Source organism: Dipodomys merriami, unplaced genomic scaffold (assembly GCF_024711535.1).
Source record: "Dipodomys merriami isolate MVZ:Mamm:240054 unplaced genomic scaffold, mDipMer1.0.p SCAF_42, whole genome shotgun sequence".
NCBI lineage: Eukaryota > Metazoa > Chordata > Mammalia > Rodentia > Heteromyidae > Dipodomys > Dipodomys merriami.
In genome coordinates, this window is record NW_027205826.1 from 8953261 (window position 1) to 8963568 (window position 10308).

A 10308-nucleotide genomic window follows, 5' to 3' on the forward strand; every position below is an offset into this window, starting at 1 on the left:
TTACAGGCATGCACTACAACACTACACAATTTCATCTCTGTACGAGTGATTTATTTTTTAGTTCTTATAGTGCTGAGGATGGAACTGGGTCCCAGTACCTTGTACATGCTCTGCAAATACTCTATCCCTGAAGAATATTTCCAGCCTGTCCCCATTTGTCTTTAAAACGTCTTTCATTGGGGTTATTTGTTTTAAGATTTGCTCAGTTTGTTGGTTTAATTCTGAACTGGAAGTAAGGTGACAACTGTCTATTACTTTGGACCTCACCTGGGCCATTCCTTGTCTCAGCCCTGAAATGCTTGGAAATGTCCTCTAAGCCCCACCTTGGTACCTAAGTACCATCAGCCTAATCCAGAATCGACGGAGGTTTACACATTGCACATGAGAATTTCAATCTATAGTATTTGGTCCTTTTTAATGACACCAGCTTCTCTTTAGAAAATGCAAGCTTTGAAATGTTATACCCATAGACATCTCTTGACTGTCAGAGTGAGCTTTCTTAGGGACAACACTGGTATCCACAGACACCCAGCTCTGATGTCCATCCTCTGCTTACTCATGATTTACCCACACAAGGGAATAGCCCTGCAAGTGAAAACAGCCTACTGTCACCGTTATAGCAGCATGTTCCTGCTGTTCCGCTTCTTTTTTTTTTCCCTTCATGGTTTCATTGACTATGGTGTTTGGAGATGAGATGACCAATGGAATTGTCAGGACAGAAAGCAGGCAAAGCCAGTACCAAATAGTGAGTTTCTTGCGTATTGCTGCTGCTATCTCAAGAGGGATGTCAAGGTACAAAGGGTGGGTAACTAGAAGCCTACTTCTCACTTACGTTACACTTGGGGACAACACATCCATGATCAGTGATCATATTCTTGGACCTATGTTGGAGAATTTTTGCATGAACCAGATGAGACCCTGGAGTCAAAGCTTGGCCCTGCCCACAAATGAGCAGCATGACCTTGGTCAAGGGCATTTCCAGGTATCGAATTCCTGGTCTGCAGTGCCACGAATTGCTATGACCTAGAAAACAAGACTTCCTTCTAAATGGCTTCCTGTCTTGGTCTTTCTATTTCTGTCCCCTCCCACATCCAATCCACAGAGATTTCTCCATTCACATCAGCGTTTCTGTTGTATAACTGAAATTATCACTAGTTTTTGCTACTCTAACAGTCCTCTGTACATCCAACTTTCTATGTTGCTTTTCTTCTATCTAATTCCTGCTTGACTACCTGAATGACCTTTCTAAAGCCCTAAAATCCAACCAGATGGTTTCCCTATTCAAACTCCATCAAGTTTTCAACACATATGTATAAAGGTCTCCAATGTCTCCCTTGGTCCAGCTTCTTCTCCTGCTGGCTTGGCCCAACTCTACCTAATACCAGACCTTCTGCTCCCCCTCAGCCCTACCAAGGACAGCAGATCCTCTACCGCCCTCATGGGCTATACCTGGTTTGGATGGCCTCTTTACCACCTACCCAGACCACTGGCAGTGGCCCAGCTACTTTTCTTCACACTCCCCTCCCATGTCACATCTCTGTGTCCTGTGCAATTGCTTTGGGTCAGTCTGCAACTGTCTCACGAGAGCCTGCGCCTGGTCTATTTTACTCCCAGATGAACCCCTGGTGCCCAGGATACTTGTGGCATCAGCAGACACTCGGCTCCTATTTATGAGACTTATTGACAAATGGAACAAATGGAACTCCAAGCAAGACAGACACGGATGTTGCTGATAAGCAAAAAGTACATCTGCTGCCCTTTGTCCTACTTTTATGGCCACTTTAAGTCATTTAAAATTAAGATGTAGCATTTGTAAAGACTTACCAACTTAGGCTACCATGCACTGCATTTCTAACATAATGAAACACTACCACACTGTTTATTCCTAGCTAGTGCCCCAATCTGTAATTGCTTTTTTGTTGTTGTTGTTTAACGTGTAACTAGTCCTCTTGCCTGTCTCCTCGATTAGGTTGTGAGTTCACCGCGGCAACAGCCTTGCCATATTTGCTCAATGCTGTGTGCCCCCTATGAAGTGGATTGCTTAGCACATAACAGGCACTTAAAATATGTTTGTTGAGTGAATAATTGAATGAGATACTAACCAGAACTGGAAATTTCATCTGCGATATCACGAGGTCTCCAAAGGTTATCACGACATTCCCCCCCCCCTTCTTGGCAACTCACAGCCTCACCCGATTCTTTGCACTTAGTAGGAGCTCAGTAAGCATACTGGTTGAGTTGAATTTTATTGAGCTAGCCAAGTTTCAGAGATGTCATGCCCTACTTAGAAAAGCTCGTCAGGAGAGGACAAAAGCATTTGGGAGAGCCTGTCCAGAGACCCAGGTTTCCAGCTTGGCAGGAACTAGACAAAGGGTTCAATGGGCTCATTTGCATTTTGTTTTGCATAAATATGCAAGCTGAGTGGTTGAGTCCCAGTCTCCAAGGACGTCAAATGGCAACTGGCTGTGTTTTCAAATAGAATATTCCAGATCTTACAAACAAGATTCCCACCCAAAAGAAACCTCTTTTTGTCTGTTCTGGTTGTAGTGAGAGCTCCTGATCTTAACTAAGCAATGTCCCAGGGATGGAACTCACCCAGTGTCCTGCCTGGCTGGACTCTTCCCTATGCTCACCCCCTACAGCAATCTTGGCAAGTCCGTCGAAGGTGTGGTGACTTGCACCAGGCCCCTGTTGACAGAGTTTAAAACAAACCTCCCTGTCCCCACACAGGCTCTGCTAGTGGGAAAGAGCCAAGTGGGGAGAGAGGAGACCCCATTGTAACTACAGAAGAAGTAAGAAAATAGGGGGGGAAATGGCACTTAAAAAAAAATAAAACAAAACCCTAAAGTGTCATCTTTACAGAGACCAACACCAGAGTGCTGAAGAGGCTCAGAAAAGACCATGGGATTCCTCCCTCCCCCTCCACCCCCCACACACAGTTAATCCAGTTGCCCTGATTTGCATGGGATTTGCATAAACAGCCGGGTGTATTCAAGCAGCCCTCACTTCAAGAGCCAAGATGAAGGTTGAGGATTTGTCCCACCCACAGTAGTTTTGTTCAAACTCCACTTGTTCAGGAGCTCAGGACACCTAAAATAGTTCTTTATAGACTCGCAGAGGTGAAAAGATCCCAAGTAGGGATGGGGAGCCATGGGGTTGGGGGGGGGTAGGTGGCAAGGCCTGGCTCTCTCTCCCAGGAAGGGAGGAGGTTGGGCAATGAGAATTTTTAAGGTTCCTCCCAGTTCTGGAATTTTCTACAAATCTCTGCAGGGTGGCCAGGAACCCAAGGGCTGCTGGCCTCATCAAACATTTGGATGACACTGCACCGCGTACAGTAGCCAGATTCAGCTTGTGTCAATATTGGTTGTAGGCTTTGTTGTGACAGTGACTGTCACATGACAGAAGGGAGGGGAAGAGACCCAACTGGGCAACGCAAGGAACGAATGAACAGGGCAGAGGAATGTGGAACTTCCTTCCACCCTTCCCCAGGCCACTCTCCCCTGCTAGCCGTGAGAAAGTGGTCACCCATTTCAAGTCTCACCCTTAGGAACCTCTCGACTCAAAGATGCATTGCACCTCCTGTGTAAGAATCAAGAGCCCAGGGACACATGCACTGGCAAAGCTCAAAGTCATTCCCCAGGTGGGGTTCAACCCAAGACATCTCCGCAGGAGCTTTCTCACCCATAGTTGGTTCCCCCAGGGCTGAGCTTGCAGTTGACCCAGGGCTTGTTTTTTGAGGCTACACCCCCAGTAGACTGAGAGCTTCTCTGCATGGTGCCAAGATTATGGTAAGTTAACAGTCACATTAGGTAAGAATCTTCTAAGAGCAGAACAGGCAAGTTTGAAGCCACTCATGACGACAGAAAAGGGGCAGTGACTTTGAGGTCTCTGTGTTTTTCCTTCCCAATGTCTTTACTCGGTGCAGAGTACAAATAGCTGATTATGACATGCACAGCTGAGTGTCTGGGGTTGGGGGTTTCCAAAAGAGCTCTGTCCTAAGAGGAGGAAGGAAGGAACAGGGAAAGGCGGGCCTTATGGTCTTCTCTCCTGGATTCATAAACTGCCATCCTCTCTCAATTTTCTTCCCAGAGTCGCTAGGTGGTCCCCTATAAAGGTTGGTGCTCAGTTTAACTTTTGAAAGACACAGCCCTTATTCAAGTCATTTTAATTCTCTGAGGCTTTGGTTTATTCTTATTTTAATTTTTTTTTAATTTAGAGAGTGCTTTATTCGTTTTTGAAATCAAACCCCAAGTAGATGAGACCTTACATATTTAACGCAGTGCATCTATCTCTGTACAAGTGGAAATAAAATTAAGTGTAACATTTCTAGACCAATATGGCTATTCATTTCTGTGCAATGCCTACTCAACACGATACAAAGTTGACAGTGCAGCTAGCATTTGCAAAGATGCAAAATATCTATGTGCATATATTTATATAAAAAGATCAATAATAGCAGTAGGTTATTCATCAGTCACAGCAACCGCTTTTCCAGGTTCTGCCATCATCTGAACAAAATGAGGCATCCAGCACCCTCCATGAATAAAACGGGGGGGAGGGGGAAGATAAAAAACAAAACCCTAGAAAAACGCAAAGTTCTGTTACCTTTGAGACACACAGCATCATTTTTTTATTATCTTCTCAATCATCACCTAGAAAGAAAACATTCTTGAGTAACACCATTAAAGTCAGCTCTGTCGAAGGAAGCAGTCACTACCATGTGTCATAAAGCAGGTACGAGGTATTTTATATTCACAGAGGGATGCTGCCGCCGCACTGTCCTCTGTCTGTCATACCAGAGGAGACGATTAAAAAAGCATTATTGAGACTAGATTCTACTTTTCCAACAGAGGGTATGACCAGGCTCTGTAAAGAAATGTACTTTCTTAGATAGGATTTCCTTCTGGTTTGTTATTGTTTTTATTGAAATCCTTTTAATTGCCCTGAAGTAGTTGTGCCAAGTGGTTTCCACACAACTTATCAGTTTGTGAGTACAATGCCTTTGACTAGTGTCACCCTTGCTATCCTACTCCCCAGAGTTTCCTGACCCCACCCATCGTATTTTAGTGCCTTTATAAAATTATACTGAACTACTGGTATGGTGGTGGATACCTGTAATCCCATCATCTGGAAGGCCGAGTCAGGCAGGTTGCATTTGAGGCTAGTCTAAGGGTTGGGATATATAATATAATTACATAATTATATGATATAATTACATTTTATACATGTAAAATAAATAAGTAAATACACATGTTAAAAATAGATATAAAAACACAACTATAGCATTCATCCTCTTAAGTTGATCAAGAATGACAGTGGACATCCCAAAGGAGCTACCTGATTCAGATAGGTGGCCAGAGTTGTCACGACACTGATCTAAACTCTCACAGCACACAAACAGGCCTTCCTGATTTTTTTTTCCCAACTAGTCCATACATAATGGGCATCATCTTAAATCTGATCTTCCCTAAACATTTTATGATCAATTTGATTCTTTTTATCCTTTCCTGTTGTCTTTGCTGGAATTGAAAGGAACGGATTGGGGGTGTTGGGAAGGTTGTATCTCCTGTCTCCTCAGCAGAAGGAGGCTGCCCCTGGCAGCCTGTGTGAGCTAACGCCAGTGTGAGTAGGAAGGCCAGGGGCTTGTCTGTCCTTCTGAAATCATCATGGCACAAGAAAGACGTTTGAGATGTGCAAGCCTAAAATGTCAAACTTTCCTGGCTCCAGCAGTTAGCAAGATGGCAAGGGAGGATTCAGATTCAAGGCCAGCCTCTGTTTCCAAATAGCATTCGCTCAAAAAGGAAGAGTGTTTTGGGCTTTCTGGGATCTATAAGTGATGGACAAAGTCCTGCTCTCATTTATTTTTTTAAGAAAAGATTTTTTTAATTGTCTTTAAGTAGTTAGAGGAAGAAGTTGTCATTCGACTAATCAGTTTATGGATACAAGGTATCCTGGTCAATGTCACCCCTTTTCGATGCTAAAAAAATAATCCTCTGCGTCTTAGGTGCCTATGGATTGCTTAGCCTGACAGTGGTTAGTTCTTAATAACTTTAGTCATCCTGCAAGAGGGAGAACTTCCTGATGCTCTGTGGCAATTTCCAGTCTGCACTCCAACTTTGCCTCAGAATGCCTGGGCCCCCAGATCAGGACGTGCGCCATACGTTGGACTCCCTCTCAGTTTACACCTGAGGCTCATGCACACCCGCTACTACAGAACCTGGGGCGCTCCTCTCTCCACCAGGAAACCTTACCAGACTCCAGGAACTGGGTCTGTGGGGAGGGAAAGAAAACATCTTGTTGCAATTCCTCCTCCTCCTCCTCCTCCTCCTCCTAGATCATTAATTGTATCCTGCTGGGCGGCCTCCTGCACTCAGGGTGAGCATGAGTCAAGCACATTTCCCTCTTCCCAGCAATCACCAAGGGTGTGGAGTGCTCTTCTCAGACATGGAGAGAGGCAGAGCGAAGGAGGGAGAGGAGAAGATGGCGCTGTGGCAGATGGCTGGGGTCAGACTTTGGGCTACTACTGCCTTCAAGTGGGAACCTCCTCCCTGCCATGCGAGTTAGGAGCAAATCTGCAATGACCCGGCATGGAGAGGCACCGGAAGTGAAGAGGAAATGTCTGGTCTCCACTGGGTTTCTCCTTAAGTGATGGAGAAACGGATCGTTTTTCTCTAGACCCCTCTTCACGGGGTTCTGGAACCCCCCCGGACAAGGCCCAGCAGTGTTTAACAGCATTAAGCAACTGTTTTAAATCTTCTGAGAGAGCACAGACATCTTTCCTGGCTCTTCATTTTCCCCAAAGGATAAGGAGGTACATGGTAAAGAGACCAGCAATTGTCTTCTATGGAAAGAAGGGGTTGTCATAGCCTAAGGATCTGCAAGCTGCATGTTGTGGGGGATGGGGGCTCCCCTCAGTTGACTGAGCTCCAGTTCTTGCCTGTTAGAGGTCACTTGGAACACTGGAACACTGAAGGCCCTGCGTTCCTCGGGGAACAGGAGCGTGAAGCTGTCTTGTCTTCTGGCTCTACTTAGCATTCTCTTCCCTGAGCCTAGCAGTGAAGGGGGAAATCCACTTACTTTTGTAGATCCAAGTTGCTTGTCAACAGTGCTGCTTTGAGCTACTCTTGAAGGTCATCAGCCCTTTCCAAGGTCAAGAGAGGGAGCTGTGAAGCTTCAGTGTTTTTTTTTTTATTACCCCTTCTTTTCTTTGTATTATCATAGGTGGTACTTCAACCTCCACCCATTGCTTCCATCTTTGGGTGGTCCTTAGGGTAAGTTGCAAAACTTGCTGGGAAGTCATGATTGCTTCCTATGGAATGTAACAAAGTAATAGAGCTTGGTCTAAATTTTATTTTTTACTCCTGAGTGTGTGTGTGTGTGTGTGTGTGTGTGTGTGTGTGTGTGTGTGTGTGTGTGTGTGTGTGTGTGTGTGTGTGTGTGTGTGTGTGTTGGTACTAGGGTTTAAACTCAGGGCTTCACACTCTTGCTTAACTTTTTCACTCCAGGCTAACACTCTACCATCTCTCCTTCAGATGTTTTGCTGCTTACTTGGCGATAAAAGTCTCACAGACTTCTCTGCCTTGCCTGGCTTTGAATCTGCCTCCTCAGATCTCAGCCGGCTACATAACTAAGATTACAGGCATGAGCCACCATTGCCCAGCTTGCTGGTTTTCTACAAGAGTTCTATGATATACATAAAGTGTGGTTTCTTTTTTTTTTTTTACTCTCAGTGGCACATGGTGCTCAGGAAACCTTATTTGTTATGGAAGTTAAACCTTCTTTATTATGGAAGTTAAAACTGGGAGCCGTTGGGTCTGCCACATTTACCAATGCCATCTTCTGGCTACATTTCTCCCGCCTCTTGCATCGTGAGTAGACATGCCCCATTAGACACAGCTCTTGACGATCCCACGAGAATCCAATGCAGATAAGGCAGTAATCAGTGTCTTGCTCTCCTGAAGCCCACATCTACAAGAAGAAGACAATGTTCACCGGGTCCAACAGCCCTGAGAACCTGCATCTTGAATCAGCATGGCTGGCTCGAGGCCACCTGAAAGCAAAACTCTTCTCTCTTGATGAAAATGCACAGGGCTCCCTGGCCCCAACCCACCAGTCCCCTGACATTGTCCCACTGCCGTTTCCATGCAGTGCATCTGGCCAAAGCAATCAGCTAGCTCCTCTGGAACCAGCCCTCCAGTGAGCAGCTGCAGAATGGAGTTGGCCAGCCCAGGCAGGAAGCCTCCACCTTCCCCGCCTGCTCACCCGAGAGTGCTCCTGGAATATGCAGAATGGAGGCCTGACCTTTCCGTTAGCCCGCCCAGTTCTTGTCCTCTGTCCAGTTCCCATCCACCATCTTTCACATGTTGAGTGCTGGGTTTTCTGAGAGGTGAAATCTCCCATCTTTGAGAAAAGGAAGAGTCTCTTGTAAACATGGGATGCCAGGAACTACAGGAGTAGTTGTGTTTCTTTAACAGTGTCCTGGATTCGTGGTTCTCTGAGTGAGTTAGAGGGTTGGAGATGGGCAAGGGTCTAGAAAGCGACAAGAAATAAGAAGGGAAATGAGAAGAACAGAAGGGAGCCGAGAGAAGAAAGGAAGGAGGGAGGAATAGCAAGGAAAAAAGTTTAAGCATCTTTTATCAGTTAGAAAACGTAACAGGTGTTTGCAAGTGTTCTTCCCCTTTCAGCTCTATAAGGTCTTAGGGTTTGATTGTCCCTCTCTTGTGTACAACACACTGAGGCCCCAAAGAAAGGGGACTTGCACAAGGTTGCTCAGATGACAAATGGCAGACCAAAGAACACGGTGTCCTCCCACTGTAAGCTGTCCAGGAGCTCTGAGATTACCTCTGCAACTCACTTTCCAGTCCTATCAGCTGGAATACCAGGTTATACCCTCAAGGACACCGATCTATTCCACGATCTGGCATGCTTCATTTGGCTAATTGTGATGTTCTAAAGGACTGCTTTGGTAGTAGTGATGGTGGTCCAGGCTGGGGGCAAGAAGTGTGAGGAGTTGTAGCTAGTGCAGTGATGGTGCAGATGGTGGTAGTGACGATGTTGGTAGTTATGATGGTGGTAGTGGAGATGATGATGATGATGATGATGGTGTTGAAGATGATTATGGTGGTCATAGAGGTGGGGGTGGGTTGCTGGTGATGGTGGCTTGCTCTTATTGACAGTAGTAACAGTGAAGGCTGTAACAGGAACGAAAGATGAACCAGCTGCGGATGGATTTCTATATCTCTAAAGGTCCCTGCCTTCTGATCTGATTTTGTAAAGGATAAAAAAAGAGGAATGAAAGAGAGGAAGGAAGGAAGGAAGGAAGGAAGGAAGGAAGGAAGGAAGGAAGGAAGGAAGGAGGAAGGAAGGAAGAAGGCAGGGAAAGAAGAAGGCAGGGAAGGAGGGAGGGTGGAAGGAAGGAAGAAGGGAGAAAAGAGGAGGGAAGGGAGGGAGGGAAAGAAGGAGGGAAAAAGGAAAGGAAGGAAGGAAGGAATGAAGGAAGGAAGGAGAAAAGGGAGGGAAGGAGGGAGGGAGGGAGGGAGGAAAAAAGGAAGGAAGGACAGAAGGAAGGAAGGAAGGACAGAAGGAAGGAAGGAAGGAAGGAAGGAAGGAAGGAAGGAAGGAAGGAAGGAAGAAAGGAAGGAAGGAAGGAAGTCCAGAGCTCTCAGAGCTCAGTCTACGTGTTGGTAGTGACATCTGTGAAATGATATGTTAGTCTTTTATTTATTTATATGTGAAAGGATGCAAAGGAAACAGCTTTCTTTATTGAAACAAGACTTGGAGTCCCAGAGGCTTTCAAAGTGGAAGCTGACTGTCCAGGTGGGGAGATGGCGGTGACTAGGCCAGGCTGACATCTCCCCCTAGACATCCTCTTTGCCTTCAAAATCATGCTACAACATATTGGCCTGGAGTAGATATGATTTGTCTTCTGGATCAAGTGTGGCCAGCCATCTCTCCCATGTTTCCTCTTAGCCCATCTGAGAGACTGTAATTTCAGAGAGAGACAGAGACAGAAAAGAGTGACACATAGAGAACAAGAAAACCAAACAGAAAACAAACAGGTGCGGGACGTTTAGACAGCTCCCAAATGACAAGGCTCACGTTCTTTCCCAGCTCTGATTAGCTCACATGCTCGGACCACTTAGGAGACACCTTCCAGGGGCTAAGCTCCTTGGAGTTGCTGACTTGAGCCACGTAGAAGGGGGCTCAGCACATGTATCACGTATTTCCATAGTCATTTCATGCTGTCGGAGTCCAAGCAACGATCTCCCACGCAGGGTGGTCTCTGTAGAGCCGCAACTCCTCCATCTG

General features: G+C 45.8%; 1 long non-coding RNA gene across 2 annotated transcripts; it reads right to left on the reverse strand.

Moving 5' to 3' along the window:
* Positions 1 to 7036: 7036 nt before the first annotated feature.
* On the reverse strand, positions 7037 to 9245 carry LOC138807502 (uncharacterized). 2 transcript variants are annotated; one of them, XR_011366177.1, is made up of 4 exons: positions 8842 to 9245; positions 8263 to 8400; positions 7828 to 7968; positions 7037 to 7309 (listed from the first exon to the last, which is right to left on the reverse strand). It is a non-coding gene; the product is annotated as an uncharacterized lncRNA (long non-coding RNA). The 2 variants fall into 2 exon arrangements; XR_011366178.1 differs by lacking the exon at positions 7037 to 7309 and having other exon boundaries at positions 7369 to 7968.
* Positions 9246 to 10308: the final 1063 nt, after the last annotated feature.